This window comes from Dermacentor andersoni, chromosome 1 (genome assembly GCF_023375885.2).
Source record: "Dermacentor andersoni chromosome 1, qqDerAnde1_hic_scaffold, whole genome shotgun sequence".
Classification (NCBI taxonomy): domain Eukaryota; kingdom Metazoa; phylum Arthropoda; class Arachnida; order Ixodida; family Ixodidae; genus Dermacentor; species Dermacentor andersoni.
The window spans coordinates 185,468,463-185,486,334 of NC_092814.1; the positions used below are offsets into that span (position 1 = coordinate 185,468,463).

The 17,872-nt window shown below is 49.0% G+C and overlaps 1 protein-coding gene across 1 annotated transcript in view; it reads left to right on the top strand.

Annotated features, from left to right (window-relative positions):
• Ddr (discoidin domain-containing receptor 2) overlaps positions 1 to 17,872 on the top strand; it is a 723,836-nt gene that overhangs the window by 145,023 nt on the left and 560,941 nt on the right. Inside the window, exon 2 of the mRNA XM_055062865.2 lies at positions 10,841 to 10,878. The gene's annotated coding sequence lies outside the window, so the exon portion shown is untranslated. The remainder of the gene's footprint in view (positions 1 to 10,840; positions 10,879 to 17,872) is intronic.

Genomic DNA, 17,872 nt, shown 5'->3' on the forward strand with positions numbered 1-17,872 from the left:
TTTAAATATATTTCTTTCTCTCTCATGTCCCAAAGTTGTCCCGTTGGCCCTCAAAATGTGTTAGATGAAAAATAAAATAAAAGATGAATAGCAAGGCAGAAGGGCGTCGATTCTGCACAGAGGGAAGGAAACGGAAGAAACAGAAACGTTAGAGAGAGAAATAGGGAAGGCCAAGTGTAAAGCTGCACGTAGCAACAGCGTCTTGCAGCCAAAGGCTCAAACCGCTCAAGAATGAAAGAAAGAACAAAAGCATCAAAGCGCTTTCAATGCCTTGCCGGACGACAGGTTTCTGTTCCAGACGGAACGTACTATGTTAATGTCGGCGCGCGATACGTACACAATAAGTTGAAGCGGGGAGCGAATTATTCTTTTTTGCTAGACAAACAAATAAGTGGTAATTCAATGCGCGTATGCAGCTATGTCACTCACTTTTGGGTCGAAACGTCGGCGAGTGCCGCGCATCTCGGATTTAACTCCGTAATGAAGCGGGCAGATTGGCCGTTTCGACTGCGGATACATTAAGTGCGCGCGCGCTCGTTGGGAGCAGCCCACGCGATCGTTCAGTCTCGCGTGCATAGCTGCACCGATTGACGTAATTCCCTTCGATATGAACACCTGTCGCCATATCCGCCCTGAGATTTAAATTTTACCGGCCAATCATATCCTTTGAAATATCAACAGCATATCTACACGGTCGATGCGCCACCACCGCGGCGGTTGGTTGATGTAATATATTTAAGCGCTCGATTAATTTCTTCGCAGGTGTGAAGTTGTGTTAAAACTGTTTCGAGGATTCTGAATGTGTGATTCTAACAAACACGAAGCAGTGGTGCAAAAGAGAGAGAGAGAGAGAAACAAAAGGGGAGGAAAGACAGGTAGGTTAGCCAGTGTAAGTACCGGCTGGCTACCCTGTGCTGGGGAAAGGGGTAAAGGGAATAAAAGGAGAAAGAAGAAGAAGAAAAAAACCGAGAAACATTCACACAGTAATGCGATGCTGCGCGCTACAACATTCAAAGGCGGTCGCACAGTTCGCATGTCCCTAAAAACTTCAGCAAAGCCCTTAAGGCCTTGAGTGCCGAAGTCTGTCTGGACCAGTGTCCTAAGGCTTTTTCTTCTGTGAAGGGGCGATTGTCCAGTTTTTCGAGCGTGGTCACGAGCACTTTTGTTCGCACATTGTAACGGGGACAGTCACAGAGGAGGTGCTCGATCTCAGTGGTGCAAAATTTTGTTGCGGGCTATTAGTGCAAATGTGTACGAAAGAAAGAACGAAACAAAGATAGATTGCTTTTGGAACAGTCAGATCTACGACTGTGAACCCTGCGGACGCCTTGCAACCAGGATCACTGAATTAAATGCTCTATAAGAGTCCCTAGAAAAATCCTCGGATATCGCGGTTTAACCGGGATTCAGACTACGGACAAGAGCAAAAATTTTTGTAGTGGAAAGCATATCACGTGACTTTCGCAGAGTAGCAGGCTAGAGCGCGTTAGTTTGGCCGACCTCTCTGCCTTCATTCAAATAAACGATCTCTCTCTCTCTGGCCGGCATCTCCGCTCATCTGTCTTCTGTATAGTCTGCTCTAGCCTACTCGTTAGACTATCTATCTGGTGTAGAATCGCGTTTGTGATCGCAAAGGTGAGTTTTAACTTTAAACAAAAGTGCGATAATCAGCGACACGCAAAGAAGAACTCTTTCTCCTGCGGTGCTTCAGCAACTCGCGTAAGCGTAGGAGTTAAGACTTTTCATGCGGATTGCGCTAGCGTGCGCTTCAGCCGTGTGAATACGAACTTGCCTAGTGGCGCTTGCGTGAAATGATCACGTGACTGCTTGGGCCGCCGAGCAAGCAGGACTTCGCGCCCGCGTGTGAATCCAGCTTTAACAAATAATAACGTTCGTGAAGAGCATCGGCTCATTAATTTGGAACATGCCAGTGACTGCTAGGCAATGTGCCACATAGTTCAGGACTCTTACCTGTATTTTCGCTAATTGTCTATTATAATTTCAACTTTCGAACACGAAATTATTCACCACTGCGTTCGCCTCTTCACTGCCTTACTCACTTTACATATCTTTTGCTGTGAAAAACAAATTAGGTTCAGAGAGGAAAAAGTGCTTCCAGGCCGTGGGTGAGCTTAGGATACGCAAAATACGTGCCCTCCCCCCCCCCCTTTGAAAAAAAAAATAACATATTGCATACAGTAACTTCAAAGATCGAAATGGCAGTTGTGGCGTCACATCTGTGCAGCGGACAATTTTGTCAAAGTTGATAATGTCAATTAACTTATTATTCGAAACGCACAATCACTGGTGAGTAAATACCGGGAGCGTTTGCTTTGCCCTTCACACTACTGCGCATTTTAAGCAACGCGCTAACTATTGCTCTAGACTGACCTTGCGACGAAGCGAATGTAATGCTTCTCAATAAAGAGGGTCTGGAACAATGCAATTGCAGTCTGCCGATGGTAATCGGGTTGTCTCGCCTGTCGGGCGAATTTCAAGCTGCATCGCCTGGATATGTCTGCTAAAGAGAAATGAAAACAAATCCAAACACTCATACGGACACACACAGAAACAGAAAGAAGAAACAAAAAAGAAGGCGTCTCGAGGCATCTAAGGTGTCACTGTCACGGAGCTTGAGCGCCGCAATAAACCTCTCGCAGAACGGGCAGAATGAACTCGCGGAACGAAGAAGTGGGTGGGAGAGGACACGCTAAAAGCGAAGTTATTCCAGCGAGCTGAACAACGGCCGAAAATGCGTTTTATCAGCGCTCCCGATTTATGTAGGGACTTAGCCGCTCGAGACTTTTGCCTCTGCAAACGTTTTCGCTTCCGAGAACCCCTGGCTCCGCCGTGTTGGTAATCGCGAGAGTACGGAACGCAGAACGAAAAGCAAATGAGAAGAAGAAGGAGAAGAAAAAATGAGGGGGGGGGGGGGGGGGCTAGGTAAAGAGGTACAGGGAGAGTGAAATCGCGAGAGAGAGCGTGACACATAAACGCGCAAAGCTCGTAGGAGGTGCGCGCGTACGAAAATCGCTCGCAAGCAACAGAGCGCGATGCGGCTGGCGCGCCGTTCCACCAGGAGTTCATAATAAGACAGGTTCTCTCGCGCCGCTTCCCGTATTTTGATTGCCAAGGCGTCTCCGGGTGCCCGGCGCTTTCCGCTGAGGGCGGGCGGCGGCCCGGAGGTGGCGGAAGCCTTAATGGAATCTCTTTTTCATAAAAGTCTGCCGCGGCGGCGGTGGCGGCGAGTGAGCTAGCGAGACCGAGGCCCGGCGAGAAAGGGCGACTCGCAGGCCAGGAGGTGTCGTGAATGAGCGGCTTTTGTGAAAACTTTTGAGTCGAGGGAACACGGGAGCATTATATAAAAACGGTGTAAGACAGTTAAAAGGCCAAAAAGAAGAGAAAGATATATGCCATCACACGAGGAGTGCAGGAAAGCGAAGTGCGAGGAGAGGTGGTACGGTATATATATATATACGCACGCTGAGCGGGTGGCTCAGCACGAACGACGCCGCTTGGTTGCGGAGGAGATCCATTAGCTCGTAATAGAGACACGTCACTCAACTATTGGAGCAAAACAAGAAAGGAAACGGAGAAGAGCCAGCTAGAGAATGGTGCCAGTGGGAGAGCGTGCGGAGAGGCTGAAGGGGGGAGGGGGGCTCTAAGAAGGTGTGGGGAAGAGTTCTGGGTGCTAGGGGCATTCCGTGCGCGGCACAGTTTCCGCCGGCGAAGAAAGGAACAGGGCCGCGTACGCGTCTTTTTCCCCAGGAGTGACACCGCGTCAATAAACGCACGGACGCACGCCAAGGAAATGTGCTGCTGCTGCGAATGCGCGGGAGGCAGCGGCAGCTTCGGCCGACGGCGCTCTCCTGCTGCAGGACCCCGGACGCTAAACTATAAGTAGCGAACAAAGAAGTTCTTCGCTCGCCTCGGGGAGAAAGCCGGAAAGCAATGAAGAAACGACTGCTAGAGGGAAAGTGGGGAAGGGGGAGGGTTGTTCGGAACGCCCCGTGTTTCCCTGGAAACCGCAGAAACACGCCGCCGGGCAGTTCATTGCTGCCGCCAGCTGTTACGCGAGCGGCTGGTTCAAGACCACTGAAAGAGAAGATTTACGCTCTGATTGCTTTTCCTATACATGTGCATTTCTGGCTTGAAGTGCTCGTCTGGTCGTTTCTTTCGTGGGTACGCATCCTGGAAAAAGACTGAAAGGCATTAGCTAAAGCGAACAAAGGGGCGTTGAAATCCCTTCCGTTGGAGTGAAATAAGTTGGCACAGTTTCGAGTTATGGTTCGCTCTTCGACTTAGCGCCTGTGCTGCAGAATGTCGGTAATATGATGACCAGTTCTTCAACACAACTCGCTGTGCACACAAGAACGACCTGCACAGCATGAGCCACAACTGCAGTTTTTGCAGCTTTGTTCCCCTTAGATCGCTATCCTCCGACTGTGCTGTCATCTTGTCTATTTTCTCCCGCTTAGGGTCGCACGAGGCATGCAGACGGTGCCAAGGACCTCATAGTGCTTTTCATCTATTTGTGTAGCGCCTTTTATATTTGCAAAGTCAAAAACAAGAACGAAAATAGCTCTGTTCACTGTAGTATAGATTTCTGGCAAAAGCCTGCCTAGTAGGCGCATCGAAGAGCAGTGCGTATACATATTCCAGTCAATCTCGCTGCGCACGTAAAGCGCCTTGTTGAAATTATAGGTATCCCTGTTATTACCGATGAGTCAGCAGTAACGCATAATGTTCCCGTCATCCGCCCGTGCACGCGTTGCCCACAAACCTCGAACTGACACATGACAGGATATATCAGTTCTCCCGACGCGGGGCCTGTGTTGGCCGCACAGTACGAGCAGCGACCTGTATGCCGCTAGCGTGACCGAGCCTTTTCCCTCGATTACCGGGCGCCTGGCGCAACCTGACGACAGCTTGGGGTACGCGCGTGTTTGTGCTTGGAACGTGCCGCCATATAGTCGCCTATACCGGTCACCCTTACTGCAAGACTCTCGCCCATTAAATCTGTGGTGCTCTCTGGGCCAAACCTGGAGTTTTGTGCAGCGACGTACTCGTGTTAGTGCGAAGCGTGTGCCTCTTCCATGCGGGAAGCATCTGCCTATAGTGTATACATATATATGAAGAACCATTCTGACGAAGTTTGTATCGTATGCGACCCCGTGGTCATTCACACGAATCTTACCATCTCATCGCGACTTTTTCGGCACTGGTATAGAGTTGGCCGAAAAAATAACGTTCGGCGGGTGGATGTCACGAAGAGTCGCACGCAAAACAGGCTTATGTTAAATGCTACCGTGATTTACAAAGTAGCGCTCGACATTTCGAGCGATAGATAGATAGATAGATAGATAGATAGATAGATAGATAGATAGATAGATAGATAGATAGATAGATAGATAGATAGATAGATAGATAGATAGAAAGAAAGATAGATAGATAGATAGATAGATAGATAGATAGATAGATAGATAGATAGATAGATAGATAGATAGATAGATAGATAGATAGATAGATAGATAGATAGATAGATAGATAGATAGATAGATAGATAGATAGATAGATAGATAGATAGATAGATAGATAGATAGATAGATAGATAGATAGATAGATAGATAGATAGATAGATAGATAGATAGATAGATAGATAGATAGATAGATAGATAGATAGATAGATAGATAGATAGATAGATAGATAGATAGATCGATCGATCGATCCGGTGGAACCTTTCCAATTTGAATGAGTTACGAATATCCGTCTTTGCCTCATCTAACTTGGAGGAATTACTATTTATTATGATATATGTTAACTCGTTACCATGGCTGGCATGCAGCCGCAGTAGATATAATGTATATGATCAAAATTTTGCGTTATTGGGTTATCCGCTAGCAAAAGAGCATAGCTACAAAAAATAAAGCGCTAACCATGGTGCTATAGGTAGACGCGTTGTGTTAGCAGTTTTCAGAAAGCCTCGTTCTAATAGTATGGGAAAATAATAGCTCCAATGGAAATGCGTTTTAGCAGGTTACGCAAGGTGGAAAAAGAGAGCGAAAAATAGGAAGGTTAGCCATTGTAAGTACCGGCTGGCTGCCCTGTTCCAGGAAAAATGGTTTTGGGAACGCATTAATGTCGAAAGTAGCCCGGCCTGGTCTTAGGATTTTTACTAAGCCTTTTGGACTTCTATACTGCTCGGCTTCAAGTTCGCAGTTTCAACGTGGAGGAAGGACAGCTTCTCTACGCCTTTTGAACTATGTAAAGACAATTAAAATGATGACACTTAAACATGTCTAAGCTCACTCGTAGGGTAAAGCCAGAGCGGTATATACGAACAAAAGTATGCCGATTAAAGAGGACAGCATCCGGTTTTCTACACTGCGTTACAAAAGAGAAGAACAAGGTGCCGGAAGATAAAAAAAGGCATAAAAAGAAGGACGACGCCGGTAAGCACATGCCTCCCCAAAAGAACCGCATCACGTGCAGTCAGAGACGTTCGCAAGCACGCAAACAGTGCTATTACGCAGTATGTTCAACAGCGGTGCAAAACGTATACAGGTTGGCAAAAAGGAGTGAAAACACTTGAGTACGCTAAAACGCAAGTGGATAGTGAAAACGGAGAGAAAAAAAATTAAATAAAATAAGCTTGCCAGAATGACGCAGTAACGCCACTATATGCTGCACAATGCGACGCTTTACTCGCTCGCTGTCCAGTTCCGACTGGCGGGGCAGCTGCAGTCAGCTTCCAGCGAGCTGCACGTAACCCAGCCGGCGAGCGCGGCCGCTCATCGCTAGCCGATATAGCGGCCCCGCTGATCACACCCCCGAGGCATGCCCGGCGGGCACTGTAGTAACACGCTTCCCGAAGGACGGTGTCGTCGCTTCGCTGCCTCGGTCATAAAAGCCACCGCGTTCCAACCCGCTTTTCGCCAGAGTTGGTTCCCCCACTCCACCATCGACAAGGGGAGGGATGCACCCGGCGTGGACAATGCGCGGTTAGAACGAGGCGCCGTATACCGACCGCCAACATCCAGCCACTTCTCAACGGTGCGCGCTCACGGCCGCTTTTATCTTCCGAACGATTCCCGCTACGTTATAATAAACACACAGTGATTGTGCCGGTTACGCGCGAAGTGCAGAAAAGCGAAGTCGCATGACAAGCCGTTGAGTGATGCACCGACGGGTCGGCCGTATTGCTCGACGCTATACGATACAGTGTAAAGTAATTTGGTAAGTGCATAACCTCGCAGTTCTTCCGTGTTATTCCTTTGTCGTCACTTTTCCTTGTACTGTAGTAATTACGAGCCGCTTATTACCACTTTTCAAAATCAGAGTGATTTCTGGAGAATTCTGCTTGATATATCCCCGTCCAAAAGAGCCAAAATATTCGCTCCCTCTTCAATGCGGAGTTATAATTGTGATCACGATGCCTCTGTGAAGCAGAAATCGATTTCTACATGTGTGTCAGTACGACATGGCTTCAATGACGGTCGCTGAAGGTACAAGCAGACGCGTGCCATAAATCCAATATATGCAGCAGTTCCGCAAGTAATAAGCTCATTGATGAGAACTATAACCCTGTCGCAAAAACAATCGGGGAATGACGACTGGAAACAGCCTTCAGTGAAAAGTTGAGGTGCACGAGTATTCACAACTGTGCAAGCAATGGTCGAATTTTAAAGGTGGGCACCACGATACATATAAAACGGAGCTTCTCCTGCTGCCAGCAGCCTATATCGAATGTCACACCCAACTTGAGCCAAACATTAAAAATATGCAAATGCCACGCTGCTGGAGAGAACCAAGCTAATGCTGTTTGCCGTCGCTTGGAGATACTGAGATTATCTTAGAGCGCAGCTTTTAGGCTCCCGTTTACGCGGCGAGCGTCGGCGTCCCTCGTAACTGAGCGAACGAGCACAGCGAAGCACGAAAAAGCGAACGCTGTGAAAAACGGCGATAGTGAAGAGAGTGAGGAGAGTGAAGTGGGGCGAAAGCGCGAGAAGAAAAACGTAGTGCCGCGCAAGACTGGCTCTGCGGCGACGGCGGCTACGAGATGGCGCCAGAGTAGCGCGCGTCGTCTGTATGGAAACAAAGCGCTGAATGAGGGGCGGTCTGTCTACGGCGCCGCTGTGAATCGCGCCCACGCGTCACCTAGGTGCTGCCTCTCGCGATGTCCCGACTAGCAAGTCAGTCGAGCCACACTTCGCTCCCTTTGCAACGTGCAGCACGAGACAGATTGTCCGCGCCAGCTAATATGTCGCGAAATGAAAATACGTATACAGCTGTGCTCAAATTTTTCATTAGGGAGTACCGTAATCGTCGGTGAATTCTTTAACATTCCGCCTGTTTGCATATTTAGCCCTAATTATTTAATCAACTCCTCAAATATCAAAATTAGATTAAAAGTGTCAATGAGAAAATTGTAGACCACCATGAAAAACTCCCGATGCAGCTTTCTGTTGGTCACTACGTGCTACATAAACGTGTTTTTCCGAGCATGAGAGAAGCCCGCCTCGAGCGGCCATTCGTGCGGCAATTTTTGGTGTATTCACGGGCTTCTTTCATGCTTGGAAAAACGCATTTATGTAGCACATATTGAGCAACAGAAAGCTGTATCGGGAGCTTTCCACGCTGCTCTACGATTTTCTCATTGACACTTTTATCTAAATATAATATTTGAGAAGTTGATTAATTAAGAATTATTATGTAATTAGGCGGAAGGCAAAAAACAATGTATCTCCAAGCGACGGCAAACAAGATTGCCTGGGTTCTGTACAGCTACGTGGAATTTGCATATTTTTACTGTTTGGCTCAAGCTGCGTGGGACGCCCTATATACGGCAATTGAATACGGCAATCGACATTGTGTATGGTGATGACCTACCTGTCGTTCTCAAACGATGCAATAGAGTTAAAATATATTGTTTTCAGTGACAAATTCGTTTCAGCGGGCATCGTAAATTGTTCAACAATCCCTAACTATGCTATCGAATTACGTAAATTTCACTAAGTCAGCTTTTAGATAATTACGCTACGAACTTATGTTGGGTCATTCGAATGGAAGCCAGTCAACGCTAACAGCATGCTTCAAAAAATTATGGGCTTTAACGTGACAAAAACACTTTTTGATTGTGAGGCACGTCGTAGTGGAGGACTGCGGAAATTTCGACCCCGTGGGGTTCTTTAACGTGCACCTAAATCTAAGTACACTGGTGTTTTCGCATTTCGCCCCCATCGATATGCGGCCGCCGCGGCCGGGATTCGGCTAACAGCATGCTTACCATTGGTTCAGAGATAATCGTCCCCAAAACATGCCACGGAACAAAGTTTTGTTCTGCCCACATTTGTATTGCAGTGTAAAAGGAAAGCGTTCTGCGAAAATAATACGTAACATGTCAGTGCATCTGGCGGCAACTTCTTGAACCCTTACCTCGAAGTTGGGGGATATGTATTGAAGTGGGCGCAAGTTCATTATGTGACTGTACGGCACTTTTCTGTTGCGAAGTTTTCGACAGCATGCTAATCGCATTGATCATCTGACAGATTCTTATATTTCTTGACCCTAGTGATCAGCGTAGGGTAGCAAACCGTAGTTTCTGTTCTGATTGACGCCCATGCATTTCATTTTTTTATAGTCTCTCTCTCTCTCTCTCTCTCTCTATATATATATATATATATATATATATATATATATATACGCACAATTTGTGAACACTCCCTTTCAACGGCTTCAAAAAAAATTGACTGTTGTAATAAAGATGCCGCCGCCGGATGACCACAGTTTAAGCCACTGGTCCCCAGCGTTCATGGGAACCATGCGGGATATCGAATCATCTAGGTGATTTCAGAGTGCTATATGCTTAAACTCCGAGCAATTCATGACGCATGCGCACCTCCAGTGCGCTTTCCCTATACCTTGCCCACCGATGAGGCCACCGTATGCAGGCATCGTAACGATATGAGTCCGGTATATGCGGGCATTGGCGGGACGCCGTACGGACATATTACCGCAGTGTCCGTATATACAAGCGCGGTGACGGATGGCTGGCGCGGGCAAAGCTTCTAGCGAGCGGCTGCCGGGTATGAGGAAGGCGCGCTTGGAGCGTTGCGTTCGGTACAGTCCCGCCACACCGGTGCGCCCCGCAAGAGAGCGTGCAAACAATGGGCGAGAACGCCGGGTTGTTGACTCGGGAGGCCATAATTTATATGCCACCAGGCTTCCCCGTGTGTGCCCTCGCGAAGTGCGTGGCCATAGACACACACATACACAAATAAATAAACATAAAGAACAAACGCCAGTAAGGCGTCCCTCAGCCCGGTGCACCCTTTGCCTCCAGAGCCGGCGGTGGCCGCGCGCCTCAGATAGATAGGCGGATTCGTGGCAACAATGCGGTAGTTGATGGCTCTTAGCGCTAGGGAAAAGGCCTGCACGCTGGTGGGCGCCAGGGAAGTGGCGACAAAAGAGAGGCTCTTTTATGCACGTTTCTTGCAAGTAATTGCTGCAGGGAGAAGTAGCTGAGGGGGTAATTGCTGCAGGGAGAAGTAGCTGAGGGGCAAGCGGTCGAAGTGGTGCAGTGAACTTGTGGATTATTCGCTTCTGTGTTATTTCGACCTCTTTCCATCTTGTTTATTGCCTGCATAGAAGCACGATACAAGCGCTATAGTGGTATAAGTTAATGGAATTGAGCATTTTTTTTGTTTGTCTCTGAAGTAACTTAAAAAGCTTTCTCCTGGAAAAAGGAGGGAAAAAAGGTGAACCGAGGAAGCATTTTTTATGGTAGTGTCGACTAGACAGTGTGAACTGTAAGTTAATGTACTCTTATTTTTTTCCCAGGTTCTCGACTTCAAGCGGAACTCGGCACAGGCGTCAAGGTAAGCTGTCGTTCGTATTTCACCGCGCAGACTCAATGCACCGCACACCAATGTGGTTAAGCTTTGCCTTGTCAAAGCGTTCTCTTGCGACATTATAACCCGAGGATTGGTGATGGCTGTTGGAAGCCTATTGGAAGTCAATTTTAACAGTCCCACTGAAGTCTATCCTGGAAAGTAAAGAAGGCACTATTTGCTTTCTGAGGAAGTGCCAAAGAGAAGAAAAGTCTGCAGCGTACACAGTTTAAAAAAAAATAAGAAAAACGAAGAACACAAGAACGTGAGTATAGCGGGAGGTGTCGCTTTTTCAGAGCGTTTTCCATTGCGTTCCAGCAGCGCGCACCGGTGTAAGCCGCCGCACGGCCGGTGCTGCGAAGACGGGAGGCGTTCGCGGCGGGCCGCGACGCCTTCATTCCGTGCGGATTTCCCGGGCGAAAGACAAATCGGGGCCAATCTCGCGCCGTTTCCATCGCGCACGCCCTCCGCCCCATTTCTCCCGACGCGCGCCCCGCAACGCCGGATCCCGGGCTCAGCGGCAGACGCCTCGAGCACTGGACGACTGCCGCGCGCGCCCAGATAGCGCACCGGGTTCGGCACAACGCGGGCCTGCAATCCTCGCGCGCGCACCCCTGCGAGAAAGAGAACGGTACATGCCCGCTCCTGCTGAGAGACCGGGCGAAAAAGAGGAAAAAAGAAACAACGGCGCGCACGCGTCTTTGCTGCGCACTTCCACACCACACGCGCAGCATGGAAGCAGAGACAACGAAGAACACAAGACCTGCCAAGTATTCTGTTTCTGGCCTCAATTGTTGTGTGCACCATTCACGGAGGACGCATGGTCACGGCCCTTCTTTTCGGAGAAAAACAATGACTTTCAAAGTCGCGCGGTCGGTTGAAATAAACAGCGACATGCGGAGATGTACGAGCCTGGCAAACAGAGGCAGAAACGCCAAGTTCCATTTTTCACCTACCGCTATATCGTGCTCGTGCGTCGCCCTCCTTTCTCTATAGGAACCCCGCGTTCTCGTGCTCCCGCCCTTGCATTCGCCTGAGCCCTGGTCACCTTTTATCTCCTGTTTCGTTTGTTCTCGACGGCGCTGCGACAGCATAGCAGCCGTGGAGCCCCAGTTGAGATTTGCCTCCCAGCGCTGAGGATAGGCTGAAGCTCGCGCGAAGCGTATCCGACGTCTGTGCTTCTCTGCCAGGCATAGAATAAGCTAAATAAATAAATAAAATGGGAAAGGAAAGGGGACCAGGATTCCGGATTGCGGAAAGGCCAGCGCGTGGGCTGAGAGAGCAGGTATACGAACAGAAAGAACGCCAAGGCCGTGGGGAGAGAAATCAGAAGAGACACGCTAAGGAAAAAGACTCCAACTAAGGGCGCTAGAAGCGCACTCGCAAGGCGTCATTCTCTCTCCCCCACCGTCTCAGCCCTGTGTCCCATCGTATCTCGGCCTCCATTCATCTCGCCGAGGCTTCCGATATCCATCGTCCCGACACTTCGATCTGGCCGTCGTGAGTTTCGCATATTCGGAGGCTCAAACTCCAGCTCAGGTCCACCCCTCCCACCTCTCTGGCTTTCGACCCTAGCTCGTACTGCCGTTGTACCTTGACGCGGCGCACGTTTCGATTCCCTTCGTCAATTTTCGTTTGTTTTGTCTCGGCGAATTTATTTTTCTACTTGATTCTTCGCTTTTTGCACCTACACCTTTCCTTCTTTTTCTTTGTCTCCCGTCTCCCGCGCGGCTTGTGCTTGCTTCTCGCGGGTGCCGCGGAAGTTCGCGGCGTGCGCCGCCCTCCTCCGCGTGGCCTCGCGTGGCCCCCTGACGTGTTCGCCTTGTTTTCTCTTCCCACGCTACCACCATTCCTGCTGCCACGTGCGTTTGGGGGATTCCCCGTCCCCTGACGTATATGCGGGCGCTTCCTCGCTTTTCCACTCGCGTCGTCTTTGTTCGCTGAGCGGCTGAGCTCGCGACTATAGCGTGCGCGCCGCGCTCACCCCGGTGCAGGACGGCGCTCGTCGTCCTCCTCCCGTGCACCGCCTTCTTCCTCCCTAATGGTCCATCGAGCGCAGCAGCAGGCGATCCCGCAGACGGGCTCCCAAAACGGTGCGCTACTTTCTCCCGGCGCCACCGCACACAGCACACATTTTGTCAACTGGTCTTTCCCAGGTTTTCTCCCGCTTGGCCCGGTTTACCGGCTAAGCTTACCTTTCCAGCTCTCTTGTTATTTGTGCGTTGAAAAGCGTGGGAAGAATAGCTCTTACGCGACGACGTGCTTGGCGAATTCGGAACGCGAGACGTTCTTGTAAAGCTGGCGATCTCCCCATGGCAACGCCTGAATTTGCCAACTTATCGCAAAACCAATAACCGGCCAGCCTTTGATGCCATTTACCCCTTCTCTCTTCGCCAAACTGTTCTCACCAGCCTACCTCACCTCTTGTGTAATTGTCCCGGCATGAGCTCGTCAATAAAGCACCCCTATACCAGCAAAATGTGCGGCTACATCCAAGCCGCCTGCCTGACTATACCATCTGGGAATCTATGGTCTCCACCATAGATCACTGTTAAACTTTATCAGACACAACCAATTATACATATCTTACATGTATGCACGAGAAATATAAAAGGGAACAAACTAATTGCGCTCAAGAGAACGTAATGGTCAAACGCACATGTCCCGCGCAAAAGTGTTTCATTCAGCGGAAATGCTACTTGTTATATATTGACACGTGATACTCGAATCCACGGGTTCGAATTCATGGGTAATCCATGCTTGAAAGGGAAATGTTCGTTTCCTGTCATGTTGCTCAGGACTCAATATGTAGCTTGCATACACCACATGGTTTATGCCGCAAGCCAAGCTTTCGAATAAAAACATGAAAATGATATTAAGCAAATGTTAAGGAAGAAACAAGACTCCGATTTCGAACAGGTGACTTCATGGATGCGAGCCAGGTGTTTCAACCACTACACCACGAAAGCATGAGCGTACTGTGCAGTTCGGCTCACGTGCGACAAAGCAACTATACGCGCCTCCTGGCGTGTGCTTCGAGGTGAAATGGTGTTTGCTTTGCAAGGACTTCAACACTGTGGCGCGACAGCGTTCTTTTGTGTGCACCTAGATTCTCGGTGTCAGTAAGTGAACATTCTTGTTCCCCGGAGCTCTGCTGGTCTTTACTTGGAAAGTATCGAACCAATTCCAGCATATTAGGTGAACAAACTTTATATGGACAAAGATATACAACGAAGGGTGATATAAAATCTCACTGGTTGCAGGCAATCAAGTCTACGGAAGGAAAGTCCCACGTGCCTTGACCGCAGTTGTAGCATATAAGGCTTGCTCACCTCGTCTAGGGAAAGATAGAACACCTCGCTTTGTCCGAAGGCCGCTTATACTTCAAACCAGTCGAGGCAGTGTGTGGCACCTTGGGAGAGTGACGCAATTTCTTTCATTCTCTATCGTCCTCTTTTGACATCACTCTATACCTGATATCAGGCCTTGGCAATACCACTAGCCAAATCTATTGTTTCTTTTTTTGTTTTTATTCGTCGAGAACTGACCTATGTTCGCCAGCCGATTCCGCCTCATGATAAGAATCAATACGTTTGCCTAACAATTAAAAATGGCAAACTCATGTTTACACTTGTAGGCGTTTATATATTGCCTTCAGTTATTTTTGACCCCAAACGATTAACGAACATCTTGTCTGTGTGCCCTGCTCCATATGTCATCATCGGAGATTTTAATGCGCACCATATAGCATGGGGAAGCACAAGGACAAATGCAAGAGGGCAAAGACTTGCAAACTTCGCCTGCAACCACGGCCTTTCACTCCTGAATGACGCCAGCCCAACGTTTATACGAGGCGTGAATTATGGCAGCTGTCTTGACCTAGCTTTCGTCTCCAGCTCTTTCACAAGATATGTTAAATGGTTTTCGGATGTCGAGACACACAGGAGTGATCACATTCCCACGCACCTTGTCATCAAAGGGATGTCCAGGCCCATCCCACGGAACACCATTCAATTAATTGATTGGACCAATTTTACTTCCACCATGAAATATGCTTGTCGAGAGGGCTTGTCCTCTGGATTAGAGGAAACAATCAAGTCTGCAATGCTACACGCCGCGCGCACGGTCACGGTTTCGTCGAAGCACACGGAATTGGATATAGAGTTGGAGCGACTTCGTGCACTCCGTCGTCGTGCGGAGCGGCGTTACCGGCGTACAAAATCCATCGAAGACCTTAGGACAGCCAGACGACTACAGAAGAAACTTCAACGTCCCATGGATAGATTGGCATCTCGACGTTGGACAAGGTTTTGCCAGTCACTAGACCCCCGAAAGCCACATTCCCACATCTGGAGAACCATACGTGGTCCACGTTCCCTCTCTGAACAACGCTTCCCATTCAAAGCGCTGGCACTCTTCCAGAGGCGACAGGATGCCGATGTTGCAGAAGAATTTTGTGCAAGGATCGCTGGCCAAACAACCGGTCCAGGCTTTCCAGCCCCCAGTCGCATCCCTGTTTCACGTCACGGCCGCATGGATCTTCCTTTCATAATGGAGGAACTAGAAGCGGCTCTTGCTCTATGCAGGCGTTCTTCATCCGCGGGACCAGATGGAATACCCTACCGCGCCTTGAACAACCTGAGTGATGGCGCACGGAGAGAACTGTTACATCTCTACAACTTATCTTGGCAGGATGGCATGGTTCCCGAAGAATGGAAGATAAGCCGCTTGGTCCCTCTCCTGAAGCAAGGCAAGTCCCCACTTGAACCCACCTCATACCGCCCAATAGCGCTGGCCAGCTGTGTGGGAAAGATAATGGAAAAGATGATCCTTGCCCGCTTGGAGTGGTACCTGGAGCACTACAACATGTTACCGAATTGCATGGCTGGTTTTCGTCGAGATCGCTCTTCAGTAGACAGTGTTGTTGATCTCGCTACGTACGTCCAGCTTCAAAAGTCACGCAAAAGATTATCTGCAGCTTTGTTCTTGGATGTCAAGGGGGCATACGATAACGTATCTCACGAGGCTATCCTCGATGCTCTTGAGATGGTTGGCCTAGGTGGTCGAGTTTTCCAATAGATCTCTCATTACCTTTTTATGAGATCGTTCTTTGTCTGTACCGGTGATGGTAAAACCGCACTACACTACACGTACCGAGGTGTTCCTCAAGGCGGTGTACTAAGCCCTACCCTATTCAACCTCACACTCATTGGTCTCGTTGATCATCTGCCAGCAGCGATCAAGATATCAATGTACGCCGACGACATATGTATATGGACCTCAGGTGTGACACGTCCTCAGATACGTGCAAGACTTCAAAGAGCTGCTACTCTAACAGCTATATACCTCCGCAACCAAGGTCTTGAAATCTCGTCAGACAAATCTACACTGATGGCGTTCACTCGCAAACCAATGACAGCCTACGCCATTTCAATAAATGGCCAGATAATTTCTTATGAGAAGACTCACAAATTTCTTGGCATAATCATTGATAGACATCTCTCATGGAGCCCGCACGTGACCTACTTGAAACAGCGTCTGACGGCAATCTCCCAACTTTTCAAGTTTCTGGGAGGAAAGACTTGGGGAATGTCAGTGCATGCAATGTTGGAATTGTACAGGGCTCTTTTTCTGGGCTTCTTGAGATACAGTTTGCCCGTACTGATCAACACCTACCAGACAAATCTTCGTGCTCTACAGGCTATTCAAGCGCGGGCTCTCAGGGTTTCTCTTGGTTTGCCAAAATGCAAATCGACAGCAGCGACTATTGCGATTGCCCGGGACCAGCCTATACAAACACACATTGCGGTAGAAGTGTTGAGAGTGCACATTAGGCACGTTGCCCGTGCCCATTCCCACCATCTGGTAACACTACCATCAGAAAGGCCGCAGGCATCTTTTTGTACTACGATTTCGGAGTATTACACCTGCCTTCCATCAGGCTTCACCCCCGCAACTAAGCCATCGATTCCTCCATGGTGTTTGGCTCGACCCGCAGTGCACCTCACCGTACCAGGGATCAGGAAAAAATCTGAGCTGTCATCACCTGCTCTTAAACAACTAAGTCTGCTCCTTTTACACGAGAGGTACGCCGAACACGTACATATTTATACTGATGGATCGGCTTCTCTCCAGTGTTCCTCTGGAGCCGTGGTCTTCCCAGCGAAAGCCACCACCATCAGTTTCAAGACATGTCACCCAACGACACCGATGGCTGCGGAACTTGCAGCTCTTCGAGCTGCACTTCGTCTCGTCAGCCAAGAACAACTTCGAAGATGGTCAATATTCAGTGACTCGAAGGCAGCACTGCAATCTTAGTTATCAGCCCTGCGGCGCGGACCATACGACCAACTGGTATTTCAGATTAGAGAACTAATCCATACCTTAACTGAGAAAGGACACCACGTGACATTTCAGTGGCTTCCAAGTCACTGCGTAGTCATAGGGAACGAACACGCCGCTAACGCTGCTCGGTCGGCTCTTCAAGGGGACGAAGAGGAGCCGATACCATTATCAAGGACAGATGCCGCTAGAAAACTTCGAATGCTCAGCCGTGACATCACGTTCTCCTTGTGGAACGCGGGAAGTTTTCAAAACAACCGACTCCACAATCTTGACTCCTCTCTACGCCTTTGCATTCCAGCTGGACTCTGCCGTCGCGAAGCTACCCTGCTTTGTCGAATATGGCTAGGGGTGGCTTTCACCAAGTCTTTTGCTTACCGAATTGGATGGGCCGATGACTCCTCGTGTGAGGCCTGTGGTAATGAGGAGACTCATAACACCTTCTTTGTGACTGTCCTCGCTATAATTTACAGAGACAATCACTCGCAATCGCGATAGCGCGCTTTGACCGAAGACCTCTCACAGAGGAACTTATATTAAAATGCCGCCATCACAAGCCATCGCAGCAGAGGGCGACGAGGGCACTGCTGCGGTTTTTGAGGGCGACAGAATTGGACAAACGTCTGTAGCCTGAACAGAT